Source organism: Bombina bombina, chromosome 3, assembly GCF_027579735.1.
Source record: "Bombina bombina isolate aBomBom1 chromosome 3, aBomBom1.pri, whole genome shotgun sequence".
Lineage (NCBI taxonomy): Eukaryota > Metazoa > Chordata > Amphibia > Anura > Bombinatoridae > Bombina > Bombina bombina.
The window spans coordinates 43,488,415-43,504,794 of NC_069501.1; the positions used below are offsets into that span (position 1 = coordinate 43,488,415).

General features: G+C 39.1%; 1 protein-coding gene across 4 annotated transcripts in view; it reads left to right on the forward strand.

Annotated features, from left to right (window-relative positions):
• Nucleotides 1–16,380, forward strand: part of KPNA1 (karyopherin subunit alpha 1) — a 244,350-nt gene that overhangs the window by 20,186 nt on the left and 207,784 nt on the right. Inside the window, exon 2 of one of the 4 annotated variants that reach the window (XM_053705810.1) lies at nt 208–379. The exons of the other annotated variants lie outside the window; for them this stretch is intronic. The gene's annotated coding sequence lies outside the window, so the exon portion shown is untranslated. The remainder of the gene's footprint in view (nt 1–207; nt 380–16,380) is intronic. 4 annotated transcript variants of the gene reach the window in all.

Below are 16,380 nucleotides of genomic sequence, written 5' to 3' on the forward strand. Positions count from 1 at the left end.
TTTATCAACAAATTTGTGCAGATATCTCAGCTTTTTCTTTCATTTGTGCGGTTCAGTAAATCTCCTATCTTGTCGGGTTTAAACCCCTACTGGAGGCAAGCAATGCATTGTGTAGCTGTCCTCTGGTGGTGAATGGGTTAACAGTGAGATGATGATGATGACAGTGATTATTTAGAGCAGGCATTGAAAAAATGTGTTTCAAATCAGGGTGCCAGTAACTACTGAAGAGCCAGACAATGGAGTCTGTGTATCGATAATGTGTCCAAGAAATGAGGAGCCAGAAGTGAAATCTAGGAGCCATAGCGCATTGGTTCCCAGCATTGTTCAAGCCCTGCTCCGTTAGTGTTTACAAAAAGGGAATTTCATGATCATTCGACTGGTATGTAGTTTTTTTTTTTAACCCTGCATTGTCACTTGGAGACAATAGCACTGCATTAATTTGTCCTCAGTATCAAGGCAAATAGACAATGAACTCGTTATATATCAGCAGTTAAACACCTTATTGCAAAAATAAACGTTTAAAATCATGTAATAGTTTCATTTTATTAGCACAATTTATAAGGTGCAAAATAGAAAAAAGCATTTCAGGGATACTCCCCTTTAATAGCCTGGTATAATTTATATTCTTTTCTCTTTCTACTGGAAAGTTAGGGACGGTTGTAAATGATATTGTGCTTTGAGATCACCAATCACTGTGTAGTATGTTTTATGCTGGAAGTGGTAATCAGAGGTGTTTTACATCAAAAGCAAGCAAAATAAATAACAAATGTATATTGCAATGTTTTTTTTCCTTAATTACATATTTTATGAGGAGATTTTATTGTTCTTTTTATTTTATTTTTATTTTTTTGTTTTCAAAAGCTTTATTGAATTCGGTACATTAGCTACAATGAAATTCAAAGAAAACCAGTAAACGTTACAAAGTTTTCCTGATAGATTCAATACCTGTCTATTAGGAGGTGAGTCCATAATTACAAACTCAGATTAACATTAAAAGGTAGTCATAAGGTGAGGTTTAAGGAATGGATTAGGGAGGGGGAGAGATGTTAGGCTCCAAATGCCTAAGTTGTCATTTGAGTTGGGGAGGTATGGTGTTAGCTTACATCGCTACTGTGGGACGCCAATTTGGTTTATATAGAGCTTCCCAGTGTTCCCATATTAAGGTGAAGCTCAATTTGGATTAATTAGTGCCCGGTTTTTAATAATCCTATTAAAAACAAGGGCACTTTAATTCATCAAAATTGACATGTCACTCATTTTCTTAAAAAACGTACCTTTTAATCCTGACAGCCGCTGCAGCTCTTCCTCCGCCCGTCGCAAGCCCTCTTCGCAGGTCCAAAATGACGAATCCGGCTTCCTCCAATCACATCAGGCCATGATCCCCCCGGGGGGGGAGCGTAATTGTAGGAAGCCGGGGGAATCTCTGGAGCGTCTTTCAGGATTGAAAGGTAAGTTTTTGAAGAAAAGGAGTGAAATGTCAATTTTGATGAATTAAAGTACCCTTCTTTTTAATAGGTTTATTAAAAACCGGGCACTAATTCATCCAAATTGACCTTCACTTTAACTTTATTTTGCCTAGTGTATAGAATATGTTCCTTTCCATGGCATTAATGTAGGCCATAGTATCTAGAACAGAGTTCCAATTCGGGGGTGCATCTGTTTTCCAGGCCCTAGCTATAGCTAGTTTTCTAGCTGTGAATAAATAGATACAGAGGTAACTCTGAAGTTTAGGTAGGGGGTGTAGCCCTATATGTAAGAGAACAGTTGCTGGTGTTTGTGGGATTTGGATGCCAAGTCTAGCTAAGGTAACAAATTTCACATTCCATAGTATTTTAAGTTTAGGGCAGCTCCACCAGGTGTGTAGAGGAATCCCCAGTCTGTCCACATCGTCTCCAGCAATTTGGTGTGGGGTTTAAAGGGACACTGTAAGCAAAAAATATCTAAGCTTGTAACGAATTAACTACCCTAATCAAACATTTTCTCAATATAATCTCATAATGAGATTGTTACCGTTTTGCCGATTTCTTTCTTCAATTATTTATTGCTTTCCAAACCCACTCCGTGGGTATCCTTAACTCCTGTGCAATCCGGGCTGACAACCGCGGTTTGAATATGGCGCCTCTAATAAGCTCTGCGCATGCGCAAGATTGCGCAACGTCACCGAAACCGTCACTCCTTGTAATGCGCAAGCGTGATTCCTATCTGTGGGTAACTTCGGATTCACTAGTTTAAAATGCGCATGCGATATTTAGCCGATTTTATGCGCAGTAGGACAAATTAGTCTCTTAATGAGATGCATAAACATGCAATATGATTGGTTACTGTATCCTAACACGTAGTGCCGACATTTGTGGGCTGGATATCGTGACGTAATCACCGAAAACTAAATATGATTTTTCTACCGTTTTACAACATTTATAGGTCAGTATGTTTTAGTTTATGCTTATAACATGTTATATGGGGTTTGTTTATAATAAAAATAGTAAAAGATAGTAATCCTTTAATTTTAATTTGAACAGTCTCGTAGGCACATAGTACCAGTGTGTGAGCAAAGAGGGAAGTACAGTGTATTAATTGTTCTTTTTAAAGGGATGTTAAACAGTCTGTTTCATTGTTGTAATAAAAAAATTACTAAGCAGTTGCTTATACTTTTTATTTGTTTTGTTTTTTACATTGCATTTGTACTTCCTGTCACCCCCAAGGCAGAACATGTCATTGCAGAAAGTGCAGGACTCTTCAAACAGATCTGCACTGTGTTAAGATTTATTTAACACAGTGCAGCTAGAGAGGAGAAAGTTTAGATTTTTTTATCTTATATCCATTCGGTCTGTCAGATTTAGTCTGCCTGGAGACCCGGATGTGCCCCTCTGCTCTGTATTTTGTTTACTTGAATTGCTTGTCAGAGCACATGGAGATCATAGGAAAGCTGCCCTTCTCTAGCAGTGAGCACAACAGAATCTCAGGACAATTCCTCCTCCTCTTCTGTCTGCTGCTTATCTTCAGCTCGGCAAGCTCAGTCCACTGGAGGTACTGCATAGAGAGCTGCAATAGTATAACCCTTTCTAGCAATCATAGGGTTAAGGTGTCTCCAAATATTAGCTATGAGGGCAGTAGGTAATGTGGGAAGGGCTGTAGCACCGTGTTTTACTGCTTAATGGTCCTGTAACTTGCCGGAGTGAGTCTGTTCTTATTTGTATTCCTTATTGAAATTATCTGCTATTAAAAACTAAACTTGCATCATTCATGTACATAATATTGCATTTAAATACAAAAATATATTTGTAATTAACAATGGTCTAGTTTATATATATATATATATATATATATATATATATATATATATATATATATATATATATATATATATCTTTCATGTAATTAGCAAGTCCATGAGCTAGTGACGTATGGGATATACATTCCTACCAGGAGGGGCAAAGTTTCCCAAACCTCAAAATGCCTATAAATACACCCCTCACCACACCCACAATTAAGTTTTACAAACTTTGCCTCCCGTGGAGGTGGTGAAGTAAGTTTGTGCTAGATTCTACATTGATATGCGCTTCGCAGCAGGCTGGAGCCTGGTTTTCCTCTCAGAGTGCAGTGAATGTCAGAGGGATGTGAAGAGAGTATTGCCTATTTGAATTCAATGGTCTCCTTCTACGGGGTCTATTTCATAGGTTCTCTGTTATCGGTCGTAGAGATTCATCTCTTACCTCCCTTTTCAGATCGACGATAAACTCTTATATATACCATTACCTCTACTGATTCTCATTTCAGTACTGGTTTGGCTATCTACTATATGTAGATGAGTGTCCTGGGGTAAGTAAGTCTTATTTTTTGTGACACTCTAAGCTATGGTTGGGCACTTTATATATAAAGTTCTAAATATATGTCTTTAAACTTATATTTGCCATGATTCAGGATGATCAGTATTCCTTATTTCAGACAGTCAGTTTCATTATTTGGGATAATGCATATAAATGATAATTTTTTCTTACCTTAAAAATTGTTTCAATTTACTTTTTTCCCTGTGGGCTGTTAGGCTCGCGGGGGCTGAAAATGCTTCAATTTATTGCGTCATTTTTGGCACGGACTTTTTTGGCAAAAAAAAAAAAAATTTGTAATTTTCGGCGCCCTAATTGACGCCGGAAGTTGTTCGTGATTGCGTAATTTTTTTGACGTTTTTGCGCCAAAAATGTCGGCGTCACCGGATGTGGCGTCATTCTTAGCGCCAAAAAGATTTAGGCGTCGTATTTAGCGCCAATAATGTGGGCGTCATTTTTGGCGCCAAAAAATGTGGGCGTCATTCTTGTCTCCACCTTTTTTTCCACATTATTTCAGTCTCATTTTTCATTGCTTCTGGTTGCTAGAGGCTTGTTCATTGGCATTTTTTCCCATTCCTGAAACTGTCATTTAAGGAATTTGATAAATTTTGCTTTATATGTTGTTTTTTCTTTTACATATTGCAAGATGTCTCAAATTGACCCTGGATCAGAATCTACTTCTGGAAAGACGCTGCCTGATGCTGGTTCTACCAAAGTTAAGTGCATTTGTTGTAAACTTGTGGTAACTGTTCCTCCAGCTGTAGTTTGTGATGAATGTCATGATAAACTTGCTAATGCAGATAGTATTTCCATTAGTAATATTCCATTACCTGTTGTTGTTCCCTCAACATCTAATGCTCAGGATGTTCCTGTTAATATAAAAGAATTTGTTTCTAAATCTATTAGGAAGGCTCTGTCTGTTATTCCTCCTTCCAGTAAACGTAAAAGGTCTTTTAAAGCTTTTCATATTTCAGATGAATTTTTAAATGACCGTCATCATTCTGACTTGTCTGTTTCTGATGAGGATTTATCTGGTTCAGAAGATTCTGTCTCAGATATTGACACTGATAAATCTTCATATTTATTTAAAATGGAATTTATTCGTTCTTTACTTAAAGAAGTTTTAATTGCATTAGATATGGAGGAGTCTAGTCCTCTTGATACTAAATCTACTAAGCGTTTAAATTCAGTTAGTTATTCCAGAAGTTTTTCCTGTCCCTGATGCTATTTCTGAAGTAATTTCTAGGGAATGGAATAATCTGGGTACTTCATTTACTCCTTCTCAAAGGTTTAAGAAATTGTATCCTGTGCCATCTGACAGATTAGAGTTTTGGGACAAAATCCCTAAAGTTGATGGGGCTATCTCTACTCTTGCTAAACGTACTACTATTCCTACGGCGGATAGTACTTCCTTTAAGGATCCTTTAGATAGGAAGATTGAATCCTTCCTAAGGAAAGCTTATTTATGTTCAGGTAATTTTCTTAGACCTGCTATTTCTTTGGCTGATGTTGCTGCCGCTTCCACTTTCTGGTTGGAGGCTTTAGCGCAACAAGTGTCAGACCATAATACTCATAGCATTGTTAAACTTCTTCAACATGCTAATAACTTTATTTGTGATGCCATCTTTGATATCATTAGAGTTGATGTCAGGTATATGTCTTTAGCTATTTTAGCCAGAAGAGCTTTATGGCTTAAAACTTGGAATGCAGATATGTCTTCTAAGTCAACTTTGCTTTCTCTTTCTTTCCAAGGTAATAAATTATTTGGTTCTCAGTTGGATTCTATTATTTCAACTGTTACTGGGGGGAAAGGAACTTTTTTGCCTCAGGACAAAAAATCTAAAGGTAAATACAGGGCTGCTAATCGTTTTCGTTCCTTTCGTCAGAATAAGGAACAGAAGCCTGACCCTTCCCCTAAAGGAACGGTTTCTGTTTGGAAACCTTCTCCAATCTAGAATAAATCCAAGCCTTTTAGAAAGTCAAAACCAGCTCCCAAGTCCACATGAAGGTGCGGCCCTCATTCCAGCACAGCTGGTAGGGGGCAGGTTACGATTTTTCAAAGACATTTGGATCACTTCGATTCACAGTCTTTGGATTCAAAACATTGTTTCACAAGGGTACATAATAGGTTTCAAGGTAAGGCCGCCTGCGAGAAGATTTTTTCTCTCTCGCATTCCAATAAACCCAGTGAAGGCTCAGGCATTTCTGAAATGTGTTTCAGATCTAGAGTTGGCTGGAGTAATTGTGCCAGTTCCAGTTCTGGAACAGGGTCTGGGGTTTTACTCAAATCTATTCATTGTACCAAAGAAGGAGAATTCCTTCAGACCAGTTCTGGATCTAAAGATATTGAATCGTTATGTAAGGATACCAACATTCAAAATGGTAACTATAAGGACTATTCTGCCTTTTGTTCAGCAAGGGCATTATATGTCCACAATAGATTTACAGGATGCATATCTTCATATTCCGATTCATCCAGATCACTTTCAGTTTCTGAGATTCTCTTTTCTAGACAAGCATTACCAGTTTGTGGCCCTTCCTTTATGACCTAGCAACAGCTCCAAGGATCTTTTCAAAGGTTCTTGGTGCCCTTCTATCTAGGGTATTGCGGTATTTCCTTATTTGGACGATATCTTGGTACTTGCTCAGTCTTCACATTCTGCAGAATCTCATACGAATCGACTTGTGTCGTTTCTTCAAAGACATGGTTGGAGGATCAATTTACCAAAGAGAATTACAGCTCATTCTACTAGATCAGTCTCCACTTCGTGGGCTTTTAAGAATGAAGCTTCAGTTGATCAGATTTGCAAAGTGGCGACTTGGTCCTCTTTGCATACATTTACTAAATTCTACCGTTTTTATGTATTTTCTTCTTCGGAAGCAGTTTTTGGTAGAAATATTCTTCAGGCAGCTGTTTCAGTTTGAATCTTCTGCTTTTGTTTTAAGTTTTTTTCTTTCAAAAATGAAATAAACTTATTTTTTTGGGTTGTGGATTAATTTTTTCAACGGAATATGGCTGTTTTTATTTTTATTCCCTCCCTCTCTAGTGACTCTTGAGTGGAAGACTCCACATCTTGGGTATTGATATCCCATATGTCACTTGCCAATTACATGAAAGAAAACATAATTTATGTAAGAACTTACCTGATAAATTTAATTTCTTTCATATTGGCAAGAGTCCATGAGGCCCACCCTTTTTATGGTGGTTATGATTTTTCTTTCATGTAATTAGCAAGAGTCCATGAGCTAGTGACGTATGGGATATACATTCCTACCAGGAGGGGCAAAGTTTCCCAAACCTTAAAATGCCTATAAATACACCCCTCACCACACCCACAAATCAGTTTTACAAACTTTGCCTCCTATGGAGGTGGTGAAGTAAGTTTGTGCTAGATTCTACGTTGATATGCGCTCCGCAGCAGGTTGGAGCCCGGTTTTCCTCTCAGCGTGCAGTGAATGTCAGAGGGATGTGAGGAGAGTATTGCCTATTTGAATGCAATGATCTCCTTCTACGGGGTCTATTTCATAGGTTCTCTGTTATCGGTCGTAGAGATTCATCTCTTACCTCCCTTTTCAGATCGACGATATACTCTTATATATACCATTACCTCTGCTGATTTTCGTTTCAGTACTGGTTTGGCTTTCTACAAACATGTAGATGAGTGTCCTGGGGTAAGTAAATCTTATTTTCTGTGACACTCTAAGCTATGGTTGGGCACTTTTTTATAAAGTTCTAAATATATGTATTCAAACATTTATTTGCCTTGACTCAGGATGTTCAACATTCCTTATTTTCAGACAGTCAGTTTCATATTTGGGATAATGCATTTGAATCAATCATTTTTTTCTTACCTTAAAAAATTTGACTTTTTCCCTGTGGGCTGTTAGGCTCGCGGGGGCTGAAAATGCTTCATTTTATTACGTCATTCTACTAGGTCAGTTTCTACTTCCTGGGCGTTTAGGAATGAAGCTTCGGTTGATCAGATTTGCAAAGCAGCAACTTGGTCTTCTTTGCATACTTTTACTAAATTCTACCATTTTGATGTGTTTTCTTCTTCTGAAGCAGTTTTTGGTAGAAAAGTACTTCAGGCAGCGGTTTCAGTTTGAATCTTCTGCTCTTTTTTTCAATAAAATTTATTTTGGGTGTGGATTATTTTCAGCAGGAATTGGCTGTCTTTATTTTATCCCTCCCTCTCTAGTGACTCTTGCGTGGAAAGATCCACATCTTGGGTAGTCATTATCCCATACGTCACTAGCTCATGGACTCTTGCTAATTACATGAAAGAAAACATAATTTATGTAAGAACTTACCTGATAAATTCATTTCTTTCATATTAGCAAGAGTCCATGAGGCCCACCCTTTTTTGTGGTGGTTATGATTTTTTGTATAAAGCACAATTATTCCAATTCCTTATTTTATATGCTTTCGCACTTTTTTATCACCCCACTTCTTGGCTATGCGTTAAACTGATTTGTGGGTGTGGTGAGGGGTGTATTTATAGGCATTTTAAGGTTTGGGAAACTTTGCCCCTCCTGGTAGGAATGTATAAAGCACAATTATTTCCAAATTTCCTTTGTTGATGCTTTCTACTCCTTTCTTTATCACCCCACTTCTTGGCTATTCGTTAAACTGAATTGTGGGTGTGGTGAGGGGTGTATTTATAGGCATTTTGAGGTTTGGGAAACTTTGCCCCTCCTGGTAGGATTGTATATCCCATATGTCACAAAATCTTACCATCTTCTAACCTGACCTATTGAAAGCAAATGCAGAATTCTGAAATGTTGCCATTGTGGAGTAAATAAACACATTTTAAATGAGCGGGTGCTTCAGTGTAACGGCCTATTTAAAACTGTATTACATTTCAGAATGACCTGCAGAAATTTTTTCTCCCAAAAAAAATCTCATCGCAGAAAGTGGAAAAAAGTTCTACCTCTGGGTCTGTCACAGCCCTACATGCAGGTGGAGGCTTTGCAGGAAGTTTATCTTAGCCTGATGTCTTCAAACCCAGTGGCAGAGCTTCCAGGGTCACAGAGGTCATGGGTGCAAATGGGCCCTGGAGGTCTGCTACTTAGAGTGGGGCCCAGCAGGTGCTGGAGAAGCCCAGGAAATGAGGTGAGTCCAGGATGGGAGCGCGGGCCCAGTATGGAGAGGGAGGGGCCAAGGACCACCATGCACTCTTAGGTGCACACAGTCAAACATATATATATATATTATTTATATTTTTTATGGGGATTTTTTATTTTTTTTAAATGGCAGCTGAGTTTGTGCACTATTACAGAGCACGGGGCCAGGATTGGTAGGCGGAGTGTGAATAAGCAGTTAGAGGTAAAGCTTATCACTGAATAAACATAGTCTGGGAATATTGACTACACACAAATAAACATATTGCAATCCTCTCTCAAAAAAATAAATAAACATATATAGATAGTGTGCAAGAACAGAGTGCATGGCAACATTTAAAGTGACATAAAACTAAATTATTATTATTTTATCTAATTTGCTTTATTCTCTTGATATCCTTTGTTGAAAAGTATATATAAATAGGCTCAGTAGCAGCAGATTGCACATAGATGCCTTGTGTGATTGGCTCACTCATGTGCATCGCTATTTCTTCAACAAAGATATATAAAGAATGAAGCAAATTAAATAAAAGTAAATTAGACTGTTGTTTAAAGGGACAGTAAACCTTAAAAATAATGTTATATAATTCTGCACATAGTGCAGTATTATATAACATTATATTAGCCAAATATTATTTAAACGTAATTTCCCCTATTAATTTTTAAAAGAAAGCGCTGTTTCACAGACCCGCTCTCTGCTGAGCGGGTCTGTTATATTTCCTCAGCGCATCGGGCCAGCTGTATAGTCACAGCCTGGCCCGACCGCGCCATAAGACTAAGTGCAGCTCGCTCCTGTGACAGGCTGTGACTATACAGCTGGCCCGATGCGCTGAGGAAATATAACAGACCCGCTCAGCAGAGAGCGGGTCTGTGAAACAGCGCTTTCTTTTAAAAATTAATAGGGGAAATTACGTTTAAATAATATTTGGCTAATATAATGTTATATAATTCTGCACTATGTGCAGAATTATATAACATTATTTTTAAGGTTTACTGTCCCTTTAAAGTTGTATTCTCTATCTGTATCATGAAATAAATGTTTTGGGTTTCATGTCCCTTTAAGGGAAGATCTAAGTCACTGTGTTGTTTAGATGAGAGGGGAATAAATACATAGTGGAGGGGGCGCTGAGGCCACAAGTTAAGATAAAGAGAGCGCATCATTCTACATAGTGGGGGGCCTTGATGGATTCTTGCACCGGGGTCTTGAGGTTTCTAGTTATACCTCTGATAAAACTTCTAAACTTGAAAACAGGGACTCAGATTTGCCAGAACTGATAGAATAAAACTTAGGTTTTAAAGATCTGGGTGGAGGGCTAAACTGAGAATTTGCTAATTGTGCAAGAAAATGTGTTATTTGCTGGTTTTTACTCAATCTTTTTATATTTACTTTGATTTATCATATTTGTTTTTACCAAAGGAGAAATGTTTACTATCCCTTTAATTGACACAAAAGGAAGGAGTTGCTTTACAGCTGCTGTGATTACTAATCTTTTTGATTCTATTACATCTGTTTATAAAAATACTTGTCAGGCTCTTATGTAGTTGTACGGTTGGCTTGATATTCTGTATGGCTAGATTTTCCCTCCATACTAGAACATATCGCCCGAAGCTGCTGTCAGCTTAATAATATCCTTACATCCCATATGGCGTGCTGTGCTTGGGTTTGTTCTCTAATGTGACGTCATTTTCACTGGCACTTGCCTGTTAGATAATGTGCATGTCACACTGCTGGCACTTGCCTGTTAGATAATGTGCATGTCACACTGCTGGCACTTGTCTGTTAGATAATGTGCATGTCACACTGCTGGCACTTGCCTGTTAGATAATGTGCATGTCACACTGCTGGCACTTGCCTGTTAGATAATGTGCATGTCACACTGCTGGCACTTGTCTGTTAGATAATGTGCATGTCACACTGCTGGCACTTGCCTGTTAGATAATGTGCATGTCACACTGCTGGCACTTGCCTGCTAGGTAATGTGCATGTCACACTGCTGGCACTTGCTGGTTAGATAATGTGCATGTCACACTGCTGGCACTTGCCTTTTAGATAATGTGCATGTCACACTGCTGGCACTTGCCTGTTAGATAATGTGCATGTCACACTGCTGGCACTTGCCTGCTAGGTAATGTGCATGTCACACTGCTGGCACTTGCTGGTTAGATAATGTGCATGTCACACTGCTGGCACTTGCCTGTTAGATAATGTGCATGTCACACTGCTGGCACTTGCCTGTTAGATAATGTGCATGTCACACTGCTGGCACTTGCCTGTTAGATAATGTGCATGTCACACTGCTGGCACTTGCCTGCTAGGTAATGTGCATGTCACACTGCTGGCACTTGCTGGTTAGATAATGTGCATGTCACACTGCTGGCACTTGCCTGTTAGATAATGTGCATGTCACACTGCTGGCACTTGCCTGTTAGATAATATGCATGTCACACTGCTGGCACTTGCCTGCTAGGTAATGTGCATGTCACACTGCTGGCACTTGCTGGTTAGATAATGTGCATGTCACACTGCTGGCACTTGCCTGTTAGATAATGTGCATGTCACACTGCTGGCACTTGCCTGTTGGATAATGTGCATGTCACACTGCTGGCACTTGCCTGTTAGATAATGTGCATGTCACACTGCTGGCACTTGCCTGTTAGATAATGTGCATGTCACACTGCTGGCACTTGCCTGTTAGATAATGTGCATGTCACACTGCTGGCACTTGCCTGTTAGATAATGTGCATGTCACACTGCTGGCACTTGCCTGTTAGATAATGTGCATGTCACACTGCTGGCACTTGCCTGCTAGATAATGTGCATGTCACACTGCTGGCACTTGCCTGCTAGATAATGTACATGTCACACTGCTGGCACTTGCCTGCTAGATAATGTGCATGTCACACTGCTGGCACTTGCCTGTTAGATAATGTGCATGTCACACTGCTGGCACTTGCCTGCTAGATAATGTGCATGTCACACTGCTGGCACTTGCCTGCTAGGTAATGTGCATGTCACACTGCTGGCACTTGCCTGCTAGATAATGTGCATGTCACACTGCTGGCACTTGCCTGCTAGATAATGTGCATGTCACACTGCTGGCACTTGCCTGTTAGATAATGTGCATGTCACACTGCTGGCACTTGCCTGTTAGATAATGTGCATGTCACACTGCTGGCACTTGCCTGTTAGATAATGTGCATGTCACACTGCTGGCACTTGCCTGTTAGATAATGTGCATGTCACACTGCTGGCACTTGCCCGCTAGATAATGTGCATGTCACACTGCTGGCACTTGCCTGCTAGATAATGTGCATGTCACACTGCTTGTCTCCTTCCTCTGTGCTGACTAAGGGCTAGTTTCTATTGAGGTGGTAAAGTTTGGAAACTAGTGGTAAAAACATTTATCTCCATTAAAGTCTATGGAGAATTTTTATGTTACCACTAATTTCCAAACTTTACCACCTCAATGGAAACTAGGCCTAAATAAGGAAGAAATTGTTTGGTTTGTTTAAATAGTGCTTTGCTTTCCCCATAACAGCTCTGACTTTATAGATAATATGAACAGAAATAATTTACACCAGGTTAAATACCCGCTAGACATAATGATGTATTCAAAGCAAAGACTGACCTTATAATAATATGTAGATCCAATACAACAAATAGAATACAACCTTTTGCATAAATAACAGGATTACACATTCTTTGCAGGCAAATAATACGTGAGGTACAAAGTAAGATACCTAAGTGTAAATTAGTGAAGGAGCTAAGGAGGCAAAACATCTTAATAGAGGAAAATAAAAATAAAAGTTCCTACTTTCACAGGGATGCTAACAAATACTAACATTGAAGATGACAATATGAGGGTATCTGCTTATACACTGGGAGCCTATATCTTCAGATATAATAAGTGACTAGAATACTAGTAACAGAGTTGTATAAACAAGTATGGAACCTCTCTTACTATTAATTAGCCTTGGAGTAACTACTGTTCCCATGTGGACCATCTGGTGCTTTAAACTGATTTCAGATGATAGTTACATATGAGGCCACTCTTGGGCCAAACAAGTAATAAACAAAAGAAAAGTATTTAAGTAGGACAGCGGGCAAGAGCCGCTCAGTAATAAAAGTAGTTATAAATGATATGGGTCTAGTAGTGTAGTAAAGTAACAGTATTCTGATGTACTCCTTTATCTAACGCGTTGTATCCTACAGAGGCTGCTAAGCAATAACGATCCCTAAGATGTTCTGGTGTTTCAAGGTATCCGGTGAATCTGACTTTCAATAGACGGGATGCTGCCTCAGCCGCCGGCAGCCCCCACATTGGAGTTACTTATGTAGTTATAGAAGTAGGATACCCCGAAAGTTCTATTCAAATAGAAAAACTAAATGTCTATTAGGTATTGGTGTGTGTAGGGATTATTATGTTTTATCCAGTATGCAAAAGTTAATTTTGCTTGCATAGCAGATGAAAATCTAGGATCTCTCTAGTTATATGTCCTATGTAGATGCAAACTTGTTCCCTTTCTGGATCTTATGATCTTTAAGAGGAACATAAATGGGAGAACTTTAAGAGGAACATAAATGGGGGAACACAATTCAGCTGTCACCTCAGATATAACATTAGGGGTTCACAGACCACTAGAAGGGGGGGGGATATAAAAATGACATAGAGACCCGTAATAATTAGGTTAGGAAAACATTCACAACTACATGTGTAAGCTTCTAGATCCTGTAATAACCAATCATCATATAAACCAAGAAGATTTTAAAAGGAACATGAATGAATTAGGGAGATTCCACTGCCATCCCAGTTATAACATTAGAATTCTACCAACCGCTGAGAAGAAAGGGAGCACAAAAATTACACAGAGTCCAATAACAATGAGGGCATAACCTCTTATTTGCACAATGTAAGTAGTCGATGTTTAACCTATGCCGGACTTATGTAATTCTAAAATAAAGAAAGTGGTAATGTTCACAGGTCCGGTATACTGCCTTGTTATCCACTGTGCTGGAAGTAACAAAGGGACCTTGTCCTCTGGGTGGGAGCTGAGCGGTCTTTATCTCTAGGCATAGTAAAAAAACACCGGTGACCGTTTCTTTAGGCTTCTGCCACTGACCTCATGTTTGTGGGCTACGGGTTTGCTCTCACAGTCTCTTACGTCTCTAAGTGGAATGGCCATACTGCCTGAGGTCTCGAGTGACCTGGGGAGAACTGTCCCACATGTAGGACTCCAGGATCTAATGCAGGGCAAGTCAGGGACTGTGCATGGCGGATCCCTGCAGTTGGCTTCAGCTTCTGCACTCATGGGGGAAGCATTTGCAGCTGCTGGAAAGTCTTGACAATCTCCCTGGTTTGACGTAACTGGTATGTTTTGCGGTAGTTGGATTGCATGTTCCCAGACTTTGATGAGGCTCTGCTTAAAGGGACACTGTACCCAAAAAATTGAGCAAGAAATTTTAAGCAACTTTCTAATTTACTCCTATTATCAAATTTTCTTCATTCTCTTGGTATCTTTAGTTGAAATGCAAGAATGTAAGTTTAGTTGCCGGCCCATTTTTGGTGAACAACTTGTGTTGTCCTTGCTGATTGGTGGATAAATTCATCCACCAATAAAAAAGTGCTGTCCAGAGTACTGAAACCAAAAAAAGCTTAGATGCCTTCTTTTTCAAATAATGATAGCAAGAGAACGAAGAAAAATTGATAATAGGAGTAAATTAGAAAGTTGCTTAAAATTGCATGCTCTTTCTGAATTACAAAAGAAAAAATTTGGGTACAGTGTCCCTTTTAAGGTCGTCAAAAGATTCGTCCATGCGTAGGAGGATTAGACTTTCCCATCTGTCAATGGACTCCAGAGCATTACCAGATTGGTGCGTAGTCTTACAAAGCGTGTAGGAAGGTCCACCTGTGTATTCCATCAGAATACAGTACTGTGACCCAATTATTAAGTGCAATGGAGGTAGAGGGGGTATTAGTAAGTTGTAGTACACTGTGTTCAGGCGCTTTAGGTTAGAGTTGCACATATATGCGGGCCAAAAATGGCTATTCGCACCAGATTAATATGTGATTTCTATGTGCTTGCCTGTAGCTTATGGAGCAAAGCTCCGGTTTATTGTCCGAATCCACTAGGGAAGAGTTACAGGACAGTGATGAAAATTCAGTGCTTCCCAGGATCAGGTCCACTTCATATTAGAGTTATGCGTCGCAGCTCCCACTCAACAAAATCACTCAACTTCATAGTTCCTAATATTTCAGGTTTTTGTAGACAATATTTGAGAGAAGTAGCTGATCTTATTTCATCTGGGTTCTCAGTGAAAATAAGTTTAATATAAATGTGAGTGGGAGCTCCAAGAAAATGTCTGTTCTGTTCAAAGGCTAGCTCCGCCCCCCCGTAGATGTATTTTTTTATAATTATATTAGTTATTTAAATATTGATAATCTGTGAAGGTTTAAGTTATATAAAGTAGTGGTGCTGCCATGTTTAAACTTAGGTTTCCCCTTATCTATCTCTTCTGCAGTGGACAATTAGGGACAGATATAAAATAGACAAAGAAGCTGTTCAAACGAGTTAGATAATTATTTTAACAATCCTATGTTCCACACCCTTGCTTTTATGGTCTCTTTTATTACCTGCTTCATATCTGTCCCTAGTTGTTCTCAGCAGCAGAAATAGATAAGGGGTAAAACATGTTCAAACATGGCTGCACCTGTTATTTTATAGATTCTTAGTAGAATTTAGAGAATTTTTTTTTCAGAGATACACATAAACATTTTATAGCAGGTACATAACATTGTACGTGAGACGTTCCTGGTTATTTAGCTTGAGCATATTTTACATAACAACTAAAATGTCTTTGAAATGTAAATGAGTACATGTTCCTTGTTGTAGGGGGAGGAGACTATAGATTACATAGTGACAGGTCAAATTCAGTTACAGAAAATAAAATATAGACGCAAGGATTAGCGTATAAAACTCTTTACACAGTAAGCTGCATCAGGAAAAAAAAGGAATATATGAAATATTTGCTTAAGAAGAAGGTGCTGTTTGTAGCCAGTTTCTTTCATGTAATTAGCAAGAGTCCATGAGCTAGTGACGTATGGGATATACATTCCTACCAGGAGGGGCAAAGTTTCCCAAACCTCAAAATGCCTATAAATACACCCCTCACCACACCCACAATTCAGTTTTTACAAACTTTGCCTCCGATGGAGGTGGTGAAGTAAGTTTGTGCTAGATTCTACGTTGATATGCGCTCCGCAGCAAGTTGGGGCCCGGTTTTCCTCTCAGCGTGCAGTGAATGTCAGAGGGATGTGAGGAGTATTGCCTATTTGAATGCAGTGATCTCCTTCTAAGGGGTCTATTTCATAGGTTCTCTGTTATCGGTCGTAGAGATTCATCTCTTACCTCCCTTTTCAGATCGACGATATACACT